This window comes from Muntiacus reevesi, chromosome 3, assembly GCF_963930625.1.
Source record: "Muntiacus reevesi chromosome 3, mMunRee1.1, whole genome shotgun sequence".
Lineage (NCBI taxonomy): Eukaryota > Metazoa > Chordata > Mammalia > Artiodactyla > Cervidae > Muntiacus > Muntiacus reevesi.
In genome coordinates this window covers 98709177-98725663 of record NC_089251.1, presented here as the reverse complement: position 1 = coordinate 98725663, position 16487 = coordinate 98709177, and positions in this window count along the sequence as shown.

Below are 16487 nucleotides of genomic sequence, written 5' to 3'. Positions count from 1 at the left end.
CTCCTTTTGTCTTCAATCTTTCCCAGCATCAGGGTCTTTTTCAGTGAGTGGGCCCTTTACATCATGTGGCCAAAGTGCTGAAGCTTCAGCTTCAGCATCAGTCCTTCCAATGAATATTCAGGTTGGATTTCCTTTAAGGCTGACTGGTTTGATCTCCCTGCAGTCCAAGTATCAGCATTATTAACAGAGCCCATGATGATTCCCAGGTGGCGCTAGTGATAAAGAATCTGCCTGCCAATGCAGGCGATGCAAGAGATGCAAGTTCAATCCCAGGGTTGATAAGTTCCCCCAGAGGAGGAAAATTGCAACTCACTCCAGCATTCTTTTCCCTGAAAAATTCCATGAACAAGAGGAGTCTGGCAGGCTACAGTTCATGGAATCAAAAAGACCTGGACCAACTGAGCACACACACAAATGAGGGTTCACCATCACCTGAGAGGAACAGATTCGGACCCCTCAACTTAGCACACAAAGCCCTCTGCCATCTGACCCACAATCCCCTTCCTTCATCTACGTGCTCCAGTTTCCCTGTTTCCTCTTCTTTTCCCCAATCCACTTCCTCTGAAAGCCTTCCCTGACTCCCTCAGGCACTCTGAGCTTTCAGTGTTCCAATAACATTTCTTACCGAGCATTTGCTTGTTTTCCTGATAGACTTAATCAAAGTTAAATCTTTCTTTCTTGAGCATAAATATATGTAATAGGAGATACATGACTTATGAGGGCTTCCTACATGGCTCAGTGGTAAAGAATCCACCTATACCAATGGAGGAGCTGCAGGAGACTTGGATTCAATCCTTAGATTAGGAAGTGCCTCTGGAGTAGGGAGTTGCAACCCACTTCAGAAGGGAATGGTTACCCACTCCAGTATTCTGGCCTGGAGAATTTAATGAACTGTATAGTCCAAGGGGTTGCAAAGAGTCAGACACGACTGAGCAACTTGCACTTTCACTTCACTTTTCAGTATTCTTGTCAAGATAATCCCATGGACAGAGAAGACTGGCAGGCTATAGTCATGGGATCGAAAAGATTCAGACATGACTGAGGCGATCGAGCACACAAACACACATGAACATGAGCCTGTTTTATGCAGGATCAACTTTTTAAAATTAAAGTTGTCACAGCCATTAAAATTAAAGTTGTCACACTCCACACAAAGCAGATGACTGGGTGATAAAACCTTAGGAATTGAATGAATCTATTTGTGTCATATCCTGGCTTTAAAATCATTCATGCTTCCAATTACTAGGAGTTAAAACGCAAACTCCCTAGTGTTTGAAGGCTCTGCTCAGCCTGTAGCAAGTCAGGCTACATGTGTCTATTACCATGTGTGTCATCCTGAATTACAGAGCTCAATTAGCAGAGTATGTGTTTGTTGCCCCAGCAAGTCTGGGTGCTCCTGGACCACAGGGAACACATCTTACTCATTTCCTATCCCAGGCCCCACCCACTTCCTGGCTCTTTAACCCATCACCCAGCACATAGTAGGGATTCTAATTATTTTTATTAAAACAATGTCCATTGCATTTCTCTGTCAGCTGGAATTTTTTTATGGTGGTAAAATAGACAAAAAATAAGATTTTCCATTTTAACCATCGTTAAGTATATGGTTCAGCGGCATTAAGTACATTCACATTGTTGGGCAGCCTGTTAGCTGGATTTTTTTGTAGATTATGTCAGGAGATCTCTCATTATAAAATTCAATACAATGAATAAAAAGGGAATAAAAGAAGGGTGTGAAAGACAAAATGCACAGGACCATAAATCAGACTGCTGCAAAAAGGAGAATGCTCACTAGTGAGGAATGTATCATAGGAAAAGAGGGAGACCTGGAGTTTTATAGGGGCAGGTAAACAAGGAGCCATCACGATGAAGGCTGGAGAAAATCTTATCTGAGTCAGTGAGAAAGTGTGGAAGTGAGTCTTATCTTGGAATATTCTGTAATAGAATATTCTGTAACTAGCCTCCTTTAAGGTTAGTCATTTTCAGAACTCAAAATGGGGTGGGGAGGGGACACAAAAACAGGGAAGCATTTTTTGACTTTAGCTGCTTTCCAGAATTACAGGGTTCAGATGGAGTTCGACATGTTCAGGTGTGGAAGGGAAGTGGAAGGAAAGAGAAAAAGGAGCCCTGTCCCCCTCCAGCATGGCCCTACACACAGAGACGCAACTCCTAAAAGCTGGGTCAGGTCTTGACTTACCACCCTTTTGTGCTAAGTCACTTCAGTCGTGTCCAATTCTTCGTGACCCTATGGACTGCAGCCTGCCAGGCTCCTGTGTCCATGAGATTTCCCAGGCAAGAATACTGGAGAAGTTTGCCACTTCCTTCTCCACGGGATCTTCCCAACTTAGGGATCAAACCCACATCTCTTGCGTCTCCTGCATTGGCAGGCAGGTTCTTTACCACTAACACCACCCTTTCAGCTGCCTGATATTCCTCTTTTCTCCACGGAATCATGACCTGGGGTTGCACATCTCCAAGGAGGGGGCATTTGTGTACAAAGTGAACTGTGCATTCTGGAGTTCTGGATAATTCCTAGCTTCCTGTCTTCAAAATCAGACAGGCACCTCCACTCAGGAGCACCTGGAAGCCTGATGCTCCCCTACTCCAGGCAAGAGGCTCCAGGTAGAAGCTTGGCCCCATCCCTTCTTCTCTCTCCCATCCTTCAATTCTTTTTTTTTTCAATGAAGCATAGTTGATTCACAATATTGTGTTAGTACCACCCTTCAGTTCTAAACCTTGACATTCCATTTAAATCTCACCCAAGTCTAGGACACAGAGCAAGGTGTAACATCAGGCCTTCTATTCTTCCAGGTAGACCATTCCTTGATCCTCAGAAATCCAGGTTGAGCCTTGTGGTTGGGCTCATCTTCAGGCCCATAGTTACATCTGACCTGGCTCCACCCCCCCCCACACACACACACACATTCCCAGCAGACTCTGGAGGACAGAAGTAGACGGTAGCTCGAACATTAACCAGTGGCAATGCATAAATTCTGACTTCCCAACAAGTCACAATTTTAAATAGCCTGGAGTGCTTCTGCCATGTACAGTTGCCTGAGACTCGCTCCCAGACACCTGATTCATAAGTCTGGGGAAGGGCCTAGGGATTTGGTTTCAGAAATCACCCCTCAGAGAATCTGCCCTGAGCCAGTTTCCAGACCCACGGCCCTCTGCAGTCTCTCTTTTCAACATCACAAGGACTTGGTGTGGCGGGCAAGGCAGCCACTGCTCCACTTTCAGATGACGACATCTGTTCTCAGTTAACAGAATAAGTTTCAAGCAGCTTACAACACCTGAATTTCGAGATAAAAATCAGTTATTGTTCAGTCGCTCAGTTCTGTCTGACTATTTGCAGCCCTGGACTGCAGCACGCCAGGCTTCCCTGTCCTTCACCATCTCCCAGAGTTTGCTCAAACTCATGTGCATTGATCCAGTGATGCCATCCAACCATCTCATCCTCTGTCGTCCCCTTCTCCTCCTGCCCTCAATCTTTCCCAGCATTAGGGTCTTTTCCAATGAGTTGGCTCTTTGCATCAGGTGGCCAAAGTATTGAAGCTTCAACTTTAGCATCAGTCCTGCCAATGAATATTCAGGACTGATTTCCTTTAGGATTGACTGGTTTGATCTCCTTGCAATTCATGGGACTCTCAAGAGTCTTCTCCAACACCACAGTTCAAAAGCATCAATTCTTTCTTTATGGTCCAACTCTCACATCCATACAAAACTACTGGAAAAACCATAGCTTTGACTATACATGCCTTTGTTGTCAAAGTAATATCTCTGCTTTTTAATATGCTTTCTAGATTGGTCATAACTTTTCTTCCAAGGAGCAATCATCCTTTAATTTCATGGCTGCAGTCACCACCTGCAGTGATTTTGGAGCCCCCCAAGATAAAGTCTCTCACTGTTTCCATTGTTTCCCCATCTATTTGCCTGCCATAAAGTGATGGGACCGGATGCCATAATCTTAGTTTTCTGAATGTTGAGTTTTAAGGCAGTTTTTTCACTCTCTTCTTTCACTTTCATCAAGAGGCTCTTTAGTTTTTCTTTGCTTTCTGCCATAAGGGTGGTGTCATGTGCACATCTGAGGTTATTGATATTTCTCCTGGCAGTCTTGATTCCAGCTTGTGCTTCATCCAGGCTGGCATTTCGAATGATGTACTCTGCATATGAGTTAAATAAGCAGTGTGATAATATATAGCCTTGATGTACCCCTCTCCCAATTTGGAACCAGTCTGTTGTTCCATAGGGTCTTCCCTGTAGCTCAAGTGGTAAAGAATCTGCCTGTAATGCGGGAGACCTGGGTTCGATCCCTGGGTCAGGAATATCCTCTGGAGAAGGGAAAGGCAGTCCACTCCAGTATTCTTGCCTGGAGAATCCCACAGACAGAGGAGCCTGGCAGGCTACAGTCCGTGGGATCGCAAAGAGTCGGACACGACTGAGCAACTAACCCACTACTGCTATGAATACGTTGTTCCACGTCCAGCTCTAACTGTTGCTTCCTGAGCTGCATACAGGTTTCTCAGGAGGCAGGTAATGTGGTTTGGTATTCCCATCTCTTTAAGAATTTCCCACAGTTTGTTGTGATCCACACAGTCAAAAGTTTTAGTGTAGTCAATGAAGCAGAAGTAGATGTTTTCTGGAATTTTGTTGCTTTTTTGATGATCCAATGGATGCTGGCAATTTGATCTCTGGTTCTTTTTCTAAATCCAGTTTGACCATATGGAACTTCTTGGTTCATGTACTGTTGAAGCTTAGCTTGGAGAATTACTTTAAAATACCTTGGGGGAATATGGTGTGTGTTCAGGCTAGGGTAGGATAGATTGAAAAAAAAAGACAGCAGGATATTGATAAATATTGAAACTGAGTTATGAATTCCCTCTAGCTTTATAGATGTTTGACAGTTGCCATAATAAAAAGCTTTATAAAATTTCCTTTGGAGATGATTAGGAAATGTGCTGGGTATACATTTTGTGTGTGTGTGTGTGGTGTTTTCTAAATTTCATTTTGAAAACTGTAATTAGCTATAATCTGCTATGACCCATCCAAAACAATCTTGTCATAACTAAAAAGAAAGGCATCTACAATCTAGAAAAAAGAAGACTCAGGGATAAAAATCTGTCAGGGTGTATTAATTCTGTCCAAGGGAGAGGCTATTTCCAAATGTCCTGTGTTGGATATTCAAATCAAGCCTATTTTATTAATATATTCATAAGGATTTCCCACTGAACACTCTAGCCCTTTTAGCAGTTTTTAAAAATTTTTTTTCATTTGAAGGATAATTGTTTTACAGACTCTTAGCAGCTTAATTCGGAGAGGACAGTGGCACCCCACTCCAGTGTTCTTGCCTGGAGAGTCCCGTGGACGGAGGAGCCTGGTGGGCTGCCGTCTGTGGGGTCGCACAGAGTCGGACATGACTGAAGCAACTTAGCAGCAGCAGCAGCAGTTTAATTTCTCAATATATTAAGAAATTGAACTTCCCAGGTGATACAGTGAGAAAGAATCCGCCTGCCAATGCAGGAGACACAAGAGACAGGGGTTCGAGTCCTTGGGTCAGGAAGATCCCCTGGAGAAGGAAATGGCAACCTGCTCCAGTATTCTTACCTGGAAAATTCCATGGACAGAGGGAACATTGATGGACTATAGTCTATGGGGTCACAAAGAGTTGGACACGATTGAGCATACACACACATATTAAGAAATTAGTGTCAGTATATTATTATATTGCAAATATTAGTATATTAGTTCAGAAATTTATATTTGGGAGCATCTCTGGTGGCTCAGTGGTAAAGAATCTGCCTGCTAATGCAGAATATAAGAGTTTGATCCCTCATCCAGGAAGATCCCATGTGCCTAGGGGCAGCTAAGCCCATGCCCCACAATGACTGAGCCTGCGCTCTAGAGCCTGGGAACTGCAACCGACTACTGAAGCCCACATGCCTAGAGCCTACGCTTCCCAGTGAGAATAGCCACCACAATGAGAAGCCTGTGTACAAAGTCAAAGAGAAGCCCCCACTTGCCGCAACTAAAGACAATCCACAAGCAGCAGTGAAGATCCAGCACAGTCAAGAATACATTAATTTAAAAAAAGAAATTCATGTTTGGGTTGACCACTTAGTTATGTGTTTAATTAGTGTGGCCTACCCTCCCCAATCTATTAACTCATCAGTGAATTAATAAAAGTCAGTGTCCTAAGGACCAGAACTCAGATCTGCAATGACTTGGTGAAGTGGCAGAACGCCTACAGATTAGGGATGGCCTTTAGGCATCCAGATGCATGTTTGTCACAGAGTTGGGACATACATGTCATCAAGAATTGCAGGCTGGGGGTGGGGGAAGGAGGAGAACCCTGGCATATTTGAGTTGGAATGAAAACCTCTGCCCTTTTGAACCCCAGCTCCACTGTATGACCTTGGGCAAATTATATAATCTCTCTGAGCCTCAAATTCATCATCTGTAAATTGGGTGTGATGAAACTCACCACGCTGGATTGCTGACTGCATTAAATTAAAGAATGCATAAAAGATGCACAAGCACCTTGCTGATTCTAAAGAGCGCCTTAAGTACAGAAATTACTATTGTTACGGCTTGTCCACAGTGTTCTGGACTGTGTCCTGGTCCTTTTGGAAGGAAGTACCTCTGTCAGGGTTGCTTTCTAAATGAAGTGGAAACCACTGGCTTATTTGAGGATATTGCTCAGAGATCTGGGGTGCAGAGTGGAAGTTGTGTAATGTGCAAATTTTATCACTGGGATTTCTAGTTAGAAATACAATAAGTTATAGTTTTATAGGACTTCCCTGGTAGCGCAGATGGTAAAGAATCTGCCTGCAATGCAGGAGACCAGTGTTCGATCCCTGGGTTGGGGAGATCCCTTGGAAAAGGGAATGGCAACCCACTCCTGTTTTCCTTTCTGAAGAATCCCACGGAGAGGAGCCTGGTGGGCTACATACAGTCCATGGGGCCTCAAAGTGTCGGACACAACTGAGCAACTAACACACATAACTTTGAAGGTCAAACAGCCAAGTAAAGTCTTTGTTGGGTGTAAGTTTCCTCATTCTCCTTCCTGTGGAAGATGGATGGATGGAGGAGCCCTGACCTCTCCAGGAGTGGGACGAGTGCTTAGGTACAGTTGAGTTGCAGCCACGAGAGAAGCCATGGGGGGAGATGGATGAGGCTGGACATTCTCACTCTGTGCAGAGAATTCAGAGCCCATCACAGCAATGGCAGGCTCTTCAGGGTGACTGGGAGCCATGGGGTCTAGGGAAGCCATCCTTTGCCTTTGGAAATCAACCTGGTTCAAAGCTCTAATTCAGTCTGATGGTGGCCATTTCCAAAGTCACGTAGAAGTTCGTTGGCTCTGGGAGGAAGCCAAGAAGTCAAGGTTAGACTAAACACTAATGGACAAAATCTGAAGATTAATGTACAAGAAGCCCAGTTATAAAAATATGGCTCTATTTCTTTAAATTGTATTCCATTTAGAATTTTTTTAAACAACCATACACATGCATGTCTGGGCTTCCCAGGTGGTGCTAGTGGTAAAGAACCCACCTGCCAATGCAGCAGATATAAAAGATGCAGCTTCAATCCCTAGGTGGGGAAGATGCCCTGGAGGAAGACATGGCAACCCACTCCAGTATTCTTCCCTGGAGAAGCCCATGGACAGAGGAGCCTGGCAGGCTACGGCCCATAGGGTTGCAAAGAGTCAGATACGACTAAGCATCTTAGCACACATGTATGTCTGTTTTATAATAAAGATTTCTGTTTTGTGTCTTGAAGACTTATGATGCCCTTTGGTTCAACACTTAGTGAAAATGACAGCTGGGAAAGCATCAGCAGTAGACATGTTTTAGTTTCAGGACATGGCTCTGTTGACCTTGCCTAGTTGTATGACCTTGGGCAAGTTATTTTACCTCTTTGGGACCTGACTTTTCTATCTGTGAAAAGAGAATAATAATAATAACCCTATTCATGAAATTGCTATAAATATTTAAATGAGAAAAGGAGTTCAAAGGGCAGTGCCTGGCACATAGTACTCACTAGATGGGAGCTTTTTTTTGTTAATAGCTACCTGTCCCTTCACATTTGAATTGCAATAGCAGTTTCCTCCTAGGCTTCACTGGTGGTTTAACTGTAAAGAATCCACCTGCCAATTCAGGAGACCTGGGGAAGATCCCCTGGAGGAGGGTATGACAACCCACTCCAGTATTCTTACCTGGAGAACTCCATGGATAGAGGAGCCTGGAGGCTACAATCCATGAGACCGCACAGAGTTGGATTGAGTGGCTAACACTTTCATTTTTCTGCTATATATAAAAACCTAGGCCAGACTCCTAGTTGGCCCTTCTTGGTGTTCTGCCCACCCTAGGTCAGCTGTTGTGGCCTAGGGTACTTTGGTTCAGGCCTGGTCAGTTTCCCACCTCCACTAGAAACCATGAAAATGCCAGTGGGACAGGTTCCCAGAGGAAAAGTATGAAAGTGTTAGTTGTTCGGTTGTGTCTGACTCTTTGTGACCCCATGGACTGTAGCCTGCCAGGTTTCTCTGTCCATGGAATTCTCCAGGCAAGAGCACTGGAGTGGGTAATCACTTCTTTCTCCAGGGGATCTTCCTGACCCAGGGATCAGGAAGTCTGGCCTTCTACATTGCGGACATATTCTTTACCCCCTGAGCTACCAGGAAAGCAAGCCCCAGGGAAGAGGGGAGGTGCCATTTCCAGGAGAAGGGGAAGGAAGCTGAGCAGACCAGAACAGAGGACCACTACTACCTCTAACCTTGCTGGTCTGGCCTTTACCTTCCTCCCTTGGTTACCCAGGAAGAATCCAAGATCAAAGACTCTAAATTATAATAGAACCTATTTATCTGATCCGGTTCCCTCAGGTTAAAGTTAAAGACCCTGAGGCCAGCAAGATGAGCTGGTTGCGGAAGGCTCCACAGGTGTTTGGTGACTTGGCAGTTGTTTGAGCTCTTGGGAATAAATATCTGAAAGGCCATCTCCTTTCTGGGTCAGGCTGGGAGCCAATAAGATTCGGGAATCAGGAACTTGGCTCACTGATCTGCTGGGCTGATTTACTGCCACCTGTGGATTATGGCACGCACTGTGGGTGTGAGGGCCATTTACAAAGACAGTCTTCTAACTCCCACCATCCTCATAGGCACTCCCAAAGGGAATTCCAGTGGATGCTCATGAGCAGTGCCTGAGACTAGTGTTTTTCAAGTTGTGAATCTGTCAAGACATCAATTTAGTTAGGTCAAGATCAGATTTTTTTTTTTTTTTAAGAAATAGAGGAGAAATGATATCAAGGGGTAAATATGAAACAGTTTTCTCAGTTACAATTTTATACATAAAGCTACTGGCTAAATGCTTTCCTCTCATTTCCCATCCTTGGCCCCAACGGTGTTTTTCCCATCCTCTTTTTAAGGAAAATCCAACTCATTCTACAAACGAATATGGAATGCTGAATATTCTAGATATAGAGATGACTATGACACAGCTTTTGCCCTTGAAGTGTTCTTGGCCAGTGGGGAGTAGGGGAGAGATGAAAATGGAAAGGGCAGAGAGTGGCGGAATACTTTGCAGAAAGATAGCCCCTGGGCAGTGGGAAGGGGGTAAGGGGGACTTTCATGTTTTACTTTATACACCCTGTGCTATTTGAATTTATTTCAATGAACATGTATAACTCAGTTATTTTATAAGCCTAGTAAAAATATAAAAAATACACAAATAGAGAAATGAATGAAAGGTACAGTAATATGAAAGTCCTAGCCTGGGTAAGGGGAAAGAAACCAAGGTTTACAGAGCAGTGCTTAAAGAAAAAAATTTTTTTTCGTTTATTTATTTGGGTGTGTGGGGGTCTTCATGCAGGATCTTTAGTTACGGAGTACGGGATCTAGTTCCTTGATCAGGGATCAAACTCAAGGCCCCCCTGAGTTGGGAGCTTGGCAACTCAGCCACTGGACCGCAAAACTTTCAAACTTGGACTTATTTGGTCCTTTTTTTTTTTTTTTAATTTATTTTTTTTATTTATTATTTTTTTTTATTTGGTCCTTTTAATACTTCAAGAAAAGTTTCTTGTTCATCTTTTTTTTTTTTTTTTTTTAATTTTCCTCTTTTAGCTATATGAATTCTTATTCTGGATAGACATCATGGTCATCATTTTTATCATTATTATCATCAGTTTAAGCAGGTCTTCAGTCTACAAAAGAGTTATTGGAAATCAGTAAAATGTTATTATGATCTTCATCTTTAAAGTGGAGAAACCAAAGCCAAAAGAAGCCAGCACGCTTCACCAGTTTACCAGCTGGTAAGGTTCAAAGCCCATGATATTTCCTCCAAGGAAAAGAGTTGGAAACTAGGGACAATGACTCTGAAAACCGTTCTTAAGTCTCCATAAATACTCAGGGTTTGTTATCTTGCTTTTCCTAGTTTTTCTCTAGTGATGAGCCATTAATTTATTAAAATAGTAAAGGGTCTTGGGACTGGTAGTCCAGTGGTTAAGACTTCCCCTTCCAGTGTGGTGGTGGGGCAGGGGGGCGCGGGTTCAACCCCTGGTCTGGGGGCTAAGATCCCATGTGGCTCTCTGCCAAAAAAGCATAAAACAGAAGAAATAGTGTAACAAATCAAATAAAGACTTTTAAAAAATGATCCACATACAAAAAAAAGGTGGGGGGCAATCTTTGTGTTTTGGGAGGCAGAAGGGAAAGCTTGCTGGGGTTGCCAGTCCTGGGGCCAGAAGCTGTTCCAGTACTTCTTAGGGGGAGGGAAGCAGGGGAGGGGGACAGGGGGCAGAGGCCTGGGTCTGAGGGCCACCCTCACATCCATTGCTGCCTGAGGTTCTCATAGGGGACCTGGGTTAGCAGGGGCTCCCCAAGCCTGAGCTTGCGTGGTGTTAGGTCTATCTGATCGGGATCCCGAGTGGGAGCCGTCTCTCCCTCCCAGCAGCCTGAACCCTTTGTATGACGCTCCCTACACTTACACTCCACCAGCCTCCCGCCCTCCTTTCCCACGGAGGCCCACGGGGGCCCCATGTGGTCTTGTTCAGGCCTCAGTGATCTTCCGCTCATCCTCAGCTGATTTTCTCCCTCTGCAGGAAAGGGAAGGGAAAGGACAAGAAGACTGCCTGGAGTTCGATGGGGAGACAGGGGAGCTAAGGCCATCCGCACGTCCTCTGAAAATCCTGGCTACCTCTTCCCCAGTGTCGTCGTGGTTACTGATCTTGTACTGAGCTCTCACCGTGGGTCAGACTTCCTCTCACTAGGCACTCAAGGATGTCCCAGAGTCCTAGGTCATGCAAGCGATCTGTGGATAAGCCAACCCCCGCACTGGGCCTCCAGAGCTCTGCCTCAATCCCCATAGTGGGGCATCCTGCCTCCCTTGGGCCTGTCCCAAAGGAGAACAACCTGTCCTATGGCAATAGGAAGCCTACCCAATGAATACAAATGCTCTTCCCCCTTGCCACTCTGGCATTTGACTGACTGTCAGAGGCACATCCTTTTATGGACCTGGATCCGCTGACCTGACATTTTCATCCACTTCTCTGGCTCAATGAAGAGTCTTTCTCACACACGAGGTCCCCATGTCCCCACTCCCTGGGATGACGTGAGTTGGGATGTGAGTCAAGGCAACATCCAGGGTCAACCACCCTGGCAATCCAGTGGTTAGGATTCTGTGCTTCCAATGCTGGGGAGCAGGGGTTCAATCCCTGGTCAGGGAACTAAGATTCCACTTGCCCCTAGGCATGTCTGCCCCAGAAAAGAGCAGCATCGTACTAACTCCATGCTTGCTCCATCCCTCGGAGGAGAGACAGCTGCCCCTTCCCTTCCAAAACAATTAAATGGCACAGATCTGTCCTGCAATGCTCAGTTACTGTAGACTTATGGACAGTGGTGAACAGGCCATGGCATGTATTCTTAAAAATATTAATTAATTTATTTTTGGCCACTTTGGATCTTAGCTGCAACACGCAGGATCTTTGTTGTAGTGTACAGGTTTATCTCTAGTTGTGGTGTGAGAGCTTAGTTGCTCTGTGGCATGTGAGATCTTAGTTCCCCAACCAGGAATCAAATCTGCGTCCCTTGCCTTAGAAGGCAGATCCTTAACCACTGGACCACTAGGGAAGTCCTCAGAGGATGTATAGAGGATGGCCTGTGTCTCACTCTGCTGCTATCCAGGCTCTCAGACCCCAGGCCCACAGCATCCCTGAGGCCTCTGTCCAATGTGGGGGCTGTGGCAGGCCTCAGGCTCTGAGTTTCACCAGCAGACGGGCAGCTGTTCTGCCCGCAGCTCCCCACTGTGTAGACCCAGAGGTTGAAGAGGGCTAAGAAACCAGCCTGGGAGGATCCCAGCCTCGGGAGTAGGGGCAGGAGAACCCAGGTCACTAATTCAAGACCTTGCTCATCAAGGATCCTCAGTGTTAGCACAATGCCAGGTATAGAAAGAGGAATAAAGCTTTTAGGTTGTCTCCCTGCACAGGACCAGAAAGGAGTGGACTCAATTACAGGAACTGTAGACATGCTTGTGCTCCTATTTCATTTAGTTTATGTTTTCCAATTTCTCCATCTCTTCTTCTTTTTTTTTGATGTTCTTTTTCAAACCTTTATCAAATGTAGTAGAACAACTTTTGTATACATATATATAAGTAGTAAGGGCTTCCCAGGTGGCACTAGCAGTAAAGAACCTGCCTGCCAATGCTGGAGACATAATAGACTCTGGTTCGATCCCTAGGTCAGGAAGATCCCCTGGAGGAGGACATGGCAACCCATTCTTGTATTCAAATATTCTTGCCTAGAGAATTCCATGGACAGATAAGCCTGGCAGGCTACAGTCCATAGGGTTGCAAACAGTCAGTCACAACTGAAGCGCCTGGCATGCAAGTACATATAAATACTATGTATAATATATATACATTAGAAAACTTGTGAACTTTTGCCTAAAATATTAATGGCATTTTGATTCCACTTATTTGACTTAGTATGAATAGAATGCTAGATTTCTAATTTAAAAAAATAGATATGCAACAAGAACAAAAGTTTACTATATAGCACAGGGAACTATAGTCAATATCTTGTAATAACCTAGTGGAAAATAGTCTGAGAAATAATATATGTGTATATATATATCCAAATCGCCTTGTTGTGTACCTGAAACATTGTAAGTTAACTATACTTCAATGAAATATATATATTAATAAAAAATATATATATTTAAAAACCCACACACACAGGAGCTGTAGACAGGCTGCCATAGGGCCGGGAAAGAATGCTTCAGGCCCATGTCAAGAATAGAGGGCTGTGCACCCCAATGTTCATCGCAGCACTGTTTATAACAGCCAGGACATGGAAGCAACCTAGATGCCCATCAGCAGACGAATGGATAAGGAAGCTGTGGTACATATACCACGGAATATTACTCAGCCATTAAAAAGAATTCATTTCAATCAGTTTTAATGAGATGGATGAAACTGGAGCCCATTATACAGAGTGAAGTAAGCCAGAAAGATAAAGACCAATACAGTATATATTATATATACTGTATATATAATATATATATATTATATATATATATAACACATATATATAGAATTTAGAAAGATGGTAATGATAATCCTATATGCAAAACAGAAAAAGAGACACAGATGTACAGAACAGACTTCTGGACTCTGTGGGAGAAGGCGAGGGTGGGATGTTTCGAGAGAACAGCATCGAAACATATATATTATCTAGGGTGAAACAGATCACCAGCCCAGGCTGGATGCATGAGACAAGTGCTTGGGCCTGGTGCACTGGGAAGACCCAGAGGAATCAGGTGGAGAGGGAGGTGGGAGGGGGGATCGGGATGGGGAATACTTGTAAATCCATGGCTGATTCATGTCAATGTATGACAAAAACCACTACAATATTGTAATTAGCCTCCAACTAATAAAAATAAATGAAAAATAAAATAAAATAAATAGGACAAAAAAAAAAAAAAAAGAATAGAGTGCTTAGGGGGACTTCCCTGGCAGTCCAGCAGCTAAGACGCCCTGATCCCAATGCAGGGAGCCCAGGTTTGATTCCTGGTCTGGGAACTAGATCCTGCATACCACTATTAAGATTAATTAATTAAGATCCCGAATGCCACAACTAAGACCCGGCGCAGTCAAATAAATAATAATAATAGTAATAAATTAATAAAGAATGGAGTGCTTTGGGAGGCTTGGGGGGGTCAGGTATCAGGACCTCTCAGAGAAGGATCCTCTCTAAACTCCTTACTTGCAAATGAAGGAAACTCCCGTGAGTAAAGGCTTCTGCCCCAGGTAGAGGAACAGGTCTGCCCCCTAAAGGAGGGAGGATTCTCACTTGCAGGTCCCTTTCTGCCGTTCTCACAGCCTGGTTCACAGGAGCGAGATATGATGGCCCAGGCCTCCTGTACATCTCCATGTGGTCCTCACATGCTGCGGGAACTCTGCAGGTGAGGAAAGGTTAAATGCCCTAACCAGGGACCAAAGCCAGGCAGAGAATGAACATGAACTCCAGTCTGGGCCTCAAATACCTCTTCTGACATTTTCTGGGTTATAATGTGTTTGACTTTTTCTGGGAGTCCCTCAGACAGCAAGGAGATGAAACCAATCAATTCTAAAAGAAATCAACCTTGAATATTCGTTAGGACAGATGCTAAGGCTGAAGATCCAATATTTTGGCCACCTGATTCGAAGAACTGATTTATTGGAAAAGACGCTGATACTGGGAAAGACTGATGGCAGGAGGAGAAGAGGGTGACAGAGGATGAGATGGTTGGATGGCATCATCAACTTAACGGACATGAATTTGAGCAAACTCTGGGAGATGGTGAAGGACAAGGAAGCCTGGTGTGCTGCAGTCCATGGGGTTGCAGAGTGGGACACAACTTAGTGACTGAACAACAACAACGAGTCTTGCCTTCCCTGCAGATTGAAGGCCTTGGGAGGGTAAAGAGGAATTTCTTTATTCTGTCTTTCTTCTTTCTTTCTCTCTTTTTAAGACTGTATAAACTATTTAATAACAGATTCCTCCTCTTCTTCGTTTGCAGGACATCAAGGATTCTGGACATTGCAAAAGTTTCGCTTTAAGTTACACTGGGAACCCAGAGCAAGGCTGTATGGACCCCTGCTGGGGTAGCACAGAAAGGGGAATTTCATTTCTTAACTTCATTGGATTGGCTGTATTCACTTAATCACTGGTGTGAATAAGAGCATGGATGGGTGTAATTAAATGAACTGTGGTGGTTTAGTCGCTAAGTCATGTCTAACTCTTTTGCGACCCCATGGACTGTAGCCTGCTAGGCTCCTCTGTCTGTGGGATTTCTCAGGCAAGAATACTGGAGTGGGTTGCCATTGCCTTCTCCAGGGGCTCTTCCTGACCCAGGGATCGAACCAGCAACTCCTTCATTGACAGGTGGATTCTTTACCACTGAGCCACAAGGGAAGACCCACCCCTTGCATTTTTAACCTAAGTATCTTGAAAGCTTCTGTTTGTTTTTCCTTCTCTTTGCTGGTTTCTGTCATTGGGCTCAGTGCATGCATAGAACGCTTCTGAGTACAGACATCTGAAAAGGGCAAAATAAAAACAGCCAATTGGTCGATAATAGAATGGGAGTCTCTAAGGACTCTGGGGGAGGGCGCTGGTCCTAAAACTGGCTGGAAAGATATGAGGGCAGCAGATTCCTTGAGACTGCACTTGTTCCCAGGCGATAGCACATGCTGGTTGGAGGAGGTAGGTGGAAACAGCTGGTCAGTGATTCTGCTTGTGTTCTGGGTTGGCCAGTGCCCACCTGAGAGTCCTGTTTTCTGAAAAACTGGCAAGCTGGGCGCTCCCTGTGAAATACGAAGTGAGGGATCTCCCTGCAAGGGAGTGCTTTAGGCTGGCCTGGGATGCCACACTCACTACCCCTGCTAACAGGGCTCATTTGAATCAGCCTTCTGCCACCTTTCTAAACACTATATGATTGTTCCTCTGTTTAGTCTCTTTCCGGCTGGTATTGATTGTTGCTTTTACTGGCAAACAGTACACCATTATAAAAATAAACACCAGTGTTTGTGCAGAGAGACAGTGAAACGGATTTCTGTGTCTCCAGGGCTGGCAAAATCCTTGCTTCAAGACCCAGGGGTCAAGCTGGTACTTGATCCTCTCGTCAGCACACCTCTGCGATTATTATAAGGATGTTTGTCTGTCTTCCTCCTTCCCCCTCTAACAGGACCGGCAGCTGCGGTTGGCCTCCCCCCCACACCCTGAGTGCCTGGCACTCAATTCATAGTTGCTGACTGACACTGAGGCGGGCTGGCCAGGAAGCAGTCATTTCAGGGTTAGCCTGGCGCCGTGCCTCTCAGCTCGTTTCTACACGCAGCTGTCCCAGCTGGTCAGTCACCACAATCTAGGGTTAGGCGTTTGGTCCCGGAAGGGCAGACAGTAACAACAACAACAACAATAGTAACAATAACAGCTACATAGTCAAAGAGCAGTCACAGAGTTGTCCCTT